A 9,437-nucleotide genomic window follows, 5' to 3' on the forward strand; every position below is an offset into this window, starting at 1 on the left:
GCCTCCTTTGGGGCTGCCTGCGACGTGTTTTAAAAATCCTCACTGCTTTCTGCTTTTCTGGTTGAAAAAAAAAAATGCGAGTAGAAGAGAAATAAGAATGGGCGGATATACGGTACGGGGCATTCGACCCGCTTGTAATCACAGGTGCCTTGTTAGGACTGATTTATGTTTGGCCAGCTTGGAAAATGTTTTTACCAACACAATCCAGTCCTAATTCATGGAGCCGTGTAGTCTTTCACCCTCAATCTGACTTAAACTACTAACATGATTTAAGCTCTAAAATGCACGCGTTGCCCAAGGCAAGAATTTAAAGTGAGAGTCAAGTTTGCAGTCTCTTACAAAGTATACTTTCTCACCCCCTGTCACTTCTCCAATTACCAAATCTTTTCCAACCTGTCTGGACCTTCTGGGGCTTGGGCATAAATCAGGAGAAATGTGGTTGGAAATGGCTTCCTTTTCTTCAAAGCGACTTGTACCCACCTCATTGGAGCATTAGAAACCCATAATGGCGCACGTGGTTTCCATTATGCCAAGGTAAAACCTTTCCAAACTGCTCCAAACTGTCTCTCCGGTGTATGATATCACGGTCCGCGTTGATTTAAAAAAAAAAAAAAATGATGGAGAAGTCCCTGGGTTAAAGTCACGAAGGGATCTCCTAGGATCTGAGATCAGTTGCCCGTTCCAATAGACACAGGGAAGAAGCTGACGTGGGGTGGCGTGGCATGGTCTCTGATATGAAACTTCTGGACTTTCAATACCGCGATCCTTTTGGGATTTCAGAGCTCCTCTGAGGCTGGTCCCAGCCTGAGCCAGAACGACTGCAAGAGGCTGGGCGCAAACGAAACGCAGCCTCGAGGCGACAGCAGTAGTTCACGGCTTCCTCCCCCTTTCCCCGCCTCCCCCCTTTCCTCCATTTCTCCTCTCTCCTTCTCTTCCTTCTTTCCATCTTCAAGGCCTTCATCATTGATAGTTTGTACTTTATTTTTGAGTTTTATGGTGTATTTCTCAGCATGCTGGGCGTATGGAAAAGGTACTACGTGATACATATTTGTCAAATGCCTTTTCCTAGTTCCCTTGTATTTTTCTAAGATGATTATTATTCTTACTCTGCTACTGCTTCCATCAGTGGGAAGTAGCTCTGAAGTTCACAGACAGGTGGGTTGCCTTCCAAGATGAATGGCTCGTAACTTGCCACTGAGAGTCATCTGGCAAATAGGGAGACCATGGGCTCGTGAGAAAACACTCATCAAAGCTCCTCCCAGCAAGAACGCCAAGAAATGTATGCAATAAACATCGTCCTGCAGAAATTACAGGCTAGTGGAGACAGAAAAATAGAAGAGAATCAATGTTTGCTCTGTACCGAATATTCATTAATTCATTTAATAAGCGTTCCCCGAGCACCTCCTCTGTGCTAGGAACCCTTCTGGGTGCCAGACAGAGACAATGCAGGAAACTAATGAGACAAAGCTCTGACTTACTCTGTGGCGTAAGGGACTAGGTACCTGGCATATACGACTTCATTTGACGCTCCCAAGAACTCTGTAAGCTAGGTATTATGATTCCCAATTTACACATGAGGAAAATGAAACTACAGAGAGGTTAAATGATCACAGTTCATTAGGGAAAGAGCCTGGATCTCCAAGCAAGTTTATCTGATTCCAAAGCCTTTCTACTTTGTGCTCTTCTGCACGGCCTCGGGGACTAATGAAATCGTAAGCGATAGATATTACAGGGCGAGGCCGACCAGGCGAAGCGCCAGCTGAGAGGGATCCAGACGGCAGACCTAGCAAAGGCCGGAGCAGCCCGTGGGAGCTCCATGGAGGCACCGAGTCCGAAGGGTAGGAAGACGGAATCCAGGCCACGGCAGAGAGGGGAAGCGGGACACGGGAGGCCGCAGAGGCACCTGCGTGCGTGGCCCGGTGAGGGACAACGAGGCGGACTGGCTTACGGGAAAAGGAAGATTCTCGGGAGGGAATTCGGACGCAGAGCCAGAGAGGACGGGACACACTGCGACGTGCAAGGCTGGACTGAGACGTGGTGGCAGTGACTGTTCTCCTGCTCTGCTACTGCCGAGAGAGTCTTCGCCTCTTCGAAGTTATCTTCTCCTTATCAGTGAAATAGAGGATAATGATAAGCACGGTTTTGGATGACGCGGCTAATAGACACACTGCTAAAGGGTGGGACAGAACGGTGAGCACGGGAGTTAGAGTTCTACCCTGGACGTGTTTTTTAATACTCACTCCGATTCTTCTTTGGGCGGGCTTGGTGTTCATACGACTGGATACGTGAGTATTTAGCCAATAAAACTGGTTGAAGAATGTGAGAAATTTATCTGCTACATGAAGTCATTGTTTCATATTTGTCTGAAGCTCCCAGTGGACTCTGAACACCAGATTTTTGCTCCGTTTGCTTTCCACATTGCTTTTTCCCATGAGGAGACTCTTTTGATATCAGCATGGGGTATATGGAATTCTTCAGGGGTGAAAGGTGTTCTTTCTATTATAGTAACTTTTTATTTAACCAGTTCACTTCCATGTAAATGCTGCCATTGATGCAATAAAATTAGAAGGGGGGAGGCAGGCCAGATTTGTTTTTTAATTTTCCTCTGGTGGGGAGAAGTTGCTGAGCAAATTCGTTGAGCAGCTGGAATTGTTAAGATCACACTAACATTGAAAAAAAGAAGGTCCTGACACCGACATATCCAAAGACTGGGATAATTCTGGGCTGCCTCCAATTTGGAAATTCATTTCTCCGGGCTGTTCCTTTTTTCTTTCCTCTCTCCCACACTGGTTTCTGGCTTTTTCCCTTTTGCTAATGAACCCAGAGCTATGTGAATTTTTTAATTTTGCCTGCTGTAATGCAAGCAGTTCCTATGGTATATAACCTTTAGGTCAGTTCTATCAAATATTATTTGTTCGGTCTGTTCAGGAAAAAAAAAAAAAGTCAAATAAAATCACTCGCCTCTGCCGCGATCTTGTGTAATTGCATGAATTCTCTGATTTAGTTGGCTCAGCAAAATCTCCCCAAGGTGCTTTGACTGCGGAGATGGAAGGGAATCCGTTATGCGTTCCTTGCTGAAATGGTGACCTGCACCTCATGATGGGGAAATCAGCATCGAAGGCTTGTGCCTTTCCCGTCAGTCTAATTCCTTCTGAACTTTAGACCGTAACCCGTTTTTTGGCTGGATAGCCCCCGGACATCGCGGAGTCCGACCAAGGAGGCGCTGAGACCTGGATTTTCACACCGTGAAGCTGGTAACAGTTTTGACTTCAATGCCTTGAAAAGTAGGTGATTTCAATTGCCCTGTTTCCTTTCAGGGGAAAATGCTTTCTTTGCACCTCAACAATCTTCCGGTGCCTTTGACTGACAAGCATATTGTTATGATTATGACTGGACTTCTTGACTCCTGGAGGGATAGCATTTAAAACTGCCCAAGACTGGCACAAATCAAAATATTCATCAACTTAAACCATGTCAGCTAAAATGGAAAAGCCAAAATTGTAGTGTTTTATATCATGTCAGAGGTCCGCGAACACAGTGCAAAACTGCTTAACCCTTTCCCTGCCTGAAGAAAATCGTAGCACATAATAGAAAGTATCTGGATGTTTTTTCAAAACGATACCTACCATACGATGCCCTGGGGTTCTCCCTCTATAGTATCTGTCCATTGTTCGTTTGGGCTCACCGACTCAGCTGCCTCCTTTGTTCCCGTTCATTGATTCATCTGGTCCTTCAGTGGGTACTTCTGAATGCCTATTACGTACAGCACACTGTGTCTACCTTCATGCAGAGGGAAACCAAGTTCCTGCCCACCGGATGCTGGTGGTCCACTAGAAGACACATCGCCATGGATGACTATAAGCAGTATGATCAGGATGACGCGATCGGTACAGATAAGCTGCCCAGACGGTTTAATAAAGGCAAAATCACTTCCATCCAGCGAAGAGTAAAGTAGACATCTGGGGTTTTTCTGCCTACCCTCTAGTTTTTCAAGAATTTTCCTTCCCTCCACTGGCGGTGGCACTTGGTGGCCTTTTTTGTGGAATGCGATTCTGTCCCTCCCTATGGGCACGCCCTCAGTCACAGTTACCTTGTCACTGATCACGCCGACTCAATCAGAATCCCTTCCAGATATCTGAGCAAGAGATTTCAGTCTCAGGAGGTAGCAGAAGGATTTCACGTTTAGGCCCTATCTACAGAGAAGCCGGAGAAAGCCATCTAGTGAACAAAGCCAACATGCAGGGAAGGGCAGAAACCAGAGAAGGCATGGACATTCAGGTCTCGGGTGACCTCATAAGGCGCGATGACATATCTCCCTCAGTCTCCTGTTCTTCCCACTCCTTCTCCCAGCACCTGCATTTCATTTTCAGGGAGAGGGTGGGCAAGAATGAGCCGATTTCTATTACTTACATCCCAGGGAACCCTATCTAACGCGGAAGGCTTTATAAGAAAGGATGAGGACGGGTTGGTCTCCATTTAACAAAGACTAAGGAAAAAAAAAAAAAATAGAAACCCTAGTAGAGCAGGATAATATTTTGATGTATTAACAAATGTGTTTTTCCCCGTGACTTCCTGTTACCCTTGACCCTCCCCCATCTGGGCAGCGAGACCATGAGTCATTCCTCGCCTCCAGGGAGGGTTGTCACAGCAGAACCACAGAACAAAAGAGACAAATTCTTGGCTTTTGGGTTTAAAAAGCTGAGCTTCGGGCTTCAGAAGAAAAAGATTTGGAAGCATATTTGATCAGTCTGAGCCAATTTTTTTCCTGCCCACGTAAAATAAAAATTCCCCTGGCTGGAAGACAAGAGAGGATTCTGAGGCGAAGCGAGAGGGTCAGATGCTGGTGAGTCCCTGAGGGGGCCTGCACCCCACTCCCGCCCCCTCGGCTGGCTTGAGTGTGGATCTTCCATGTTCTTAGAACAAGAACCGTGCCTTAGCTCCAGGTTAGAATCCAGAAGATGGCCGACCTCAGAGAGATGCCCTCTACCCAGCACCGTGCCAAGGAAGCTGCCTGGCTCGACTGGAGCGAAACGGCGTGCACTGCTTTGGAGGGTTTTCTGTGGTCCCCAGGGTGGGGGGAGGAGGGAGGTGACCCTAATATTTTTGGTGGCCTCGAGAGAGAGGTACAGAAGTAGTCAGGGGAGAGCCAGACTGGGGGGGCTCCTGCAGTCTGTCTGGTCCAAGGCATGCTGAATTGAGTGCGGTGAGATTTTGGAGGGGAGGGGGTGAGGGAACTCTGCTCTTGGCATGAACGTGAATAACCGCAGCGAGGGGGCGCTGACGTCGTCGTTTGCAAAGGTGGCACGATTCCTCTCGCTCCCACACAGATGTCCCTTTGCCACGGGGCCGTCCCGCTCCTCCCGTCAGGATGCGGAGTCCACTTCGCCACGCCGTGACTCCGGGCTGGCTTTATGACGTGCTTTGATCAGCGGGATGCAACCGATGTGAGTGAGGTGTGACGGCTGAGCCGGGTCTCGGGAAGGCTTGCAGCTTTCGCTCTTGCCATCTCAGAACCCTGGGCTCCCCACGAAGAGAAATCTGAGCTGGCCCTCTGAAGGATAAGAGACTAAATGGAGAAAAAGGCCCAGGTGACGGGCATCGCCAACCGCCAGAACGTGAGTGGGGCTCAGAGAGCCTCCAGCCCAGGAAACCCGCCGACCCCCAGCAGGATCAGAGCTCCCGGCTGAGCCTGCAGGAAATTACTGACCTGCAGAACCATAAGCAAACCAAAGTGGTGTCTGACCGAAGACACTAAGCTATGGAGCGGTCTATCATGCCGCCATAAGTCAGTGGTACACAAGGCTAGAATGGCAGACTCGGTTTCCCTTCCCTAAGGACACATCTCATTAGCCACAGGAAGCTGGGGGAAGACAGGCTGCGGCCATCTTTTGCAAATGGAGAGTACGGCATGACTTCAGAGACTCATCTCGGCTCACGCAGTCGGACGTGAGCTCAGGGTCTCACGCCAGTGCTCTGATGCTTGCAATTCCTTTCGCTGGGGGTCGAGATTTCCCTGCGCTGGTTAAAACACATCACTTGGAAAAGTTCCACTAAGTTAAAATGTAGAGGAGCTTGGGAACAGTAACCTGCTGACTTAGCTTCCCCAAAACTAACTGTCGTCTCGGTCTGTTCAGGCAGCTGTAACAGAATACTGTAGGCCGGGGGACTTGTAAGCAACAGAGACGTATTTCCCACAGTCCGCAGGCTGTGAAGTCCAAGAGCAAGGTGCCGGCAGATTCGGTGTCTGGTGAGGACCAGCTTCCTGGCTCACAGGCAACCACCTTCTTTCTCAGTCCTCATGAGGGAAGGGGCAGGAGCTTTCCAGGGCTTCTCACCGGAGCACCGATCTCATTGATGGGGGCTCCACCCTGGGGACCCAACCACTCCCTGAAGGCCCACCCACCTCCTGACGCCCTCACATCTGGGATGAGCTTTCAACACAGAAATTCTGAAGGGCAGATTTTGAGAGAGAGTGTGTCAGCACCCTCGCCAGACAGAGGCGTGGGGCTAAGGAAAGCCTCTATTTGTCCCGAATTCTGTCCACGGAATGCTCCCGGCCTGTGCCACGGCAGATGTCAAAGACCATGGCAAATCTTGTCCTCCGAGTTTGGGTCAGAATTTTTGAAACTCTCTTCTGAAGTGCGAAGAACCACAGAAACACAGAGGAATCCGGCCATAAGGCACTGCCTCGATCTGCAGGGCTTTGAGGCGGGCGACTGTCGGAGCCGGGAGACTTCTGCCCACCTCACCGCACCTGGGCGCCTCGCCGCTCATCCGCGGAGAGGCCCGTGTCCAGCAGCCCGCCATTCGCTAGGTCACTGGCCCCACCGCGTGCCTGCTCTGCCACCTGCCACTGGGAGCACCGCGTAGGGAAGGGAGAGCCGCCCGGGAGGCCGGAGGTGTCCCTGCACCCACGTGACACAGGAGCCACGTCCAGTGGACGTTTCTGAAGGAAATGCAACGTGAGACAAATGAGCCAAGATATTAAGAATGCCTCGATGTGACTGCTTCAGCCATTTTTTCTTTTTTTTTTTTTTTAGTTACAAAAGCCAGGTCTAAGCAACCGCAATTACAATTCTACTGGACTGTAGCTCTACATCTATGTTTGTTTGTGTCTCAGACACACAAACGAGCCTGGCTAAGAAAACGAGAAGATGGACAGTTCTGCTGGGTTATAAAGTAAGAGAAGGCTCTGGTGTAAGTACGGAGCTTCAGGATGCTGGCCACCACAGGTCCGTGACACAAGGCAGAATTACGCAGCGACTAAAGCAACAGCTTACAGAATGTCTCTTCTAACTCCCCTTATTAATTTCCTCCTCCTAGTCCCTCTACCAGCATGATACTATACATTGCAGGGTTGTTATTCCACTCCTCATATGAACCCTTGGCCTAGTGACTTATCCCTGAGGCATGCTATAATCACCCAAAAATGCGCTCCCTGTCACGTCTTATTGCTTAATTATGGCTCTATTTTAGGCTCCTAAAGCCATTTGGCTTGGCAAGACCTCTCTTATGTGTGACTTTGAACATGCATCCATGTTGAGTTATCCTTGAGTTCACATCGGTCTGTTCCATTTCCATCTTGTCCTGGCTTGGGCAATAATTACTGCCCCTTGGTTCAGCAACACCTTGAATTATTGTAATGAACCCTCGTAATTATGCTCTTCTCCGCATAAGAAGATGCTATCAACCCTTTGTCAGAAAGGCGTAAGTTTAAAGTTAATTTTTCCAATATTTGATGTTCGTCTGTCTCTTTTGCACTGATAAATCCCAGTGGGCCAACTATTTTAAATCAGCGACATGCAAAAACCTCCCCGTTTTCCAATTCACTCTTGCTCTGGCGACTGTAATTTTTTAACTCAAAATCTGGACACACTAACAGAGGGTTTTGTGGTTGTTACTTTAGTTCTATATGTGTTGCTTCCCAGTGCTAAAGGCAAATTAAAAGACACGGCAGGTCCTAGATACATTCTTAGACAGAAAAAACTGGATAGGATATTTGAAATTAGGACCGTTCTAAACATTTGGAACTTCTGAAGGACGCATCCATATTTGGTGTTTCAACCTCTCGTTAATAAGATGCCATGTTCTGCACCATCCTTTGTCTGATGGATGTCAATCTAGTCCTTTGAGTAGAGCACAGGCTTCTCGGAGACAAAAGGCACGGATCATATACCTCTCATATGACTCTGTCCATCTACGAAGCTTTATACAGTTGTTTGAGCAATTGCATAGAGATGATGTTGCATTTTTAAGACAGCTGTTTGAGATTAGGAGCTTGCAAAAGTAGCCTGACATTAAGGTGAAGGCAGACTGGAAAACGCTGTCCTGCTTCCTCCCTCCAGAGAGTAGTTCAAGTCAGGCCTGGGGTAGATCTATGTCGAGAAGGGGTGTAATTACCCCGGTCCGGCGTGGCCCCAGGTCTTGTCTGGCAGACCGACTTATATCTATCAGGGACTTTTAAAATGCTGACTTGGCTCCTTAGAAATACAAAACCCAAAACATCATTTACAAAGGTCACCGGGAATGGCCCGGGTCAGAATAACTTGAGTTTGTCTTGTGCCAATGCCTCGGAAGAGGAAGTCGCTGAATACCTAGGTAAAGCTCCTTGAGAGTACTATGTAGCTAAATCCAAACAAAGAATGAAAGGGGTTTATAGCTGAGTTTTACTCTATAATTCAAATGCCAACCCAGCTATGAAATATGTTCTAGGAATTCCAATCAGATTTTTATCATCTGCCTTGCAAACCAGCTGTGTTCTCAGTGAGTACAAAGATTCACTACCTGCAACTGCTATAATTTAGTAGAATTATGCAGAGATGAAAAACTTGAGAACTGTCTTTATTTTAAATGCAATGTGAACTGTGTTTTAAGAAATTCTGCTTCTCTGAAACCTATAAAAATGGCTCTATTTAAAGAAAGTAGCAGAGAATCAAGGTTTAAAAACTCTTAAAATTCAGGAATTCACATTTACTCTGCAGAGTATGCTTTTTAAGAGAATGAGTAAAAATTACTGCAATTTAATAGACTCTTAAACAAAACATGAGATAACACAAAGCGGTGACCTCCTAAATTACACATCCATCACTCAGAGCCCTGATAACCTTAGGCTCTAACAACCTGAGGCATGTAAGAGAGGGACTTACCACAGAAGGGACAGCTGTACAAAGGGCCCTGACAAACGTATGGCATTAATTTTGAACCAATAATTTCCTTCGCAGAAACTAACAATTGCCGTGGGTTTGTGAATCCATATATCAAAAGTCTCTAGAACAGATTTTATGATTTTAAAAGATATCGGGGCCATCCTGGAGGAGCCGGTGCATATGCTCCTCAGACCAGTGAGCCCCCAAGATCATTCCGTGCACACATGGGCCACAGCTGCTTGTACCGAACTGATGCAATAGAACTTTGTCACTTATATCATCACCTGAGCA

The sequence above is a fragment of the Rousettus aegyptiacus genome, unplaced genomic scaffold (genome assembly GCF_014176215.1).
Source record: "Rousettus aegyptiacus isolate mRouAeg1 unplaced genomic scaffold, mRouAeg1.p scaffold_m13_p_17, whole genome shotgun sequence".
Lineage (NCBI taxonomy): Eukaryota > Metazoa > Chordata > Mammalia > Chiroptera > Pteropodidae > Rousettus > Rousettus aegyptiacus.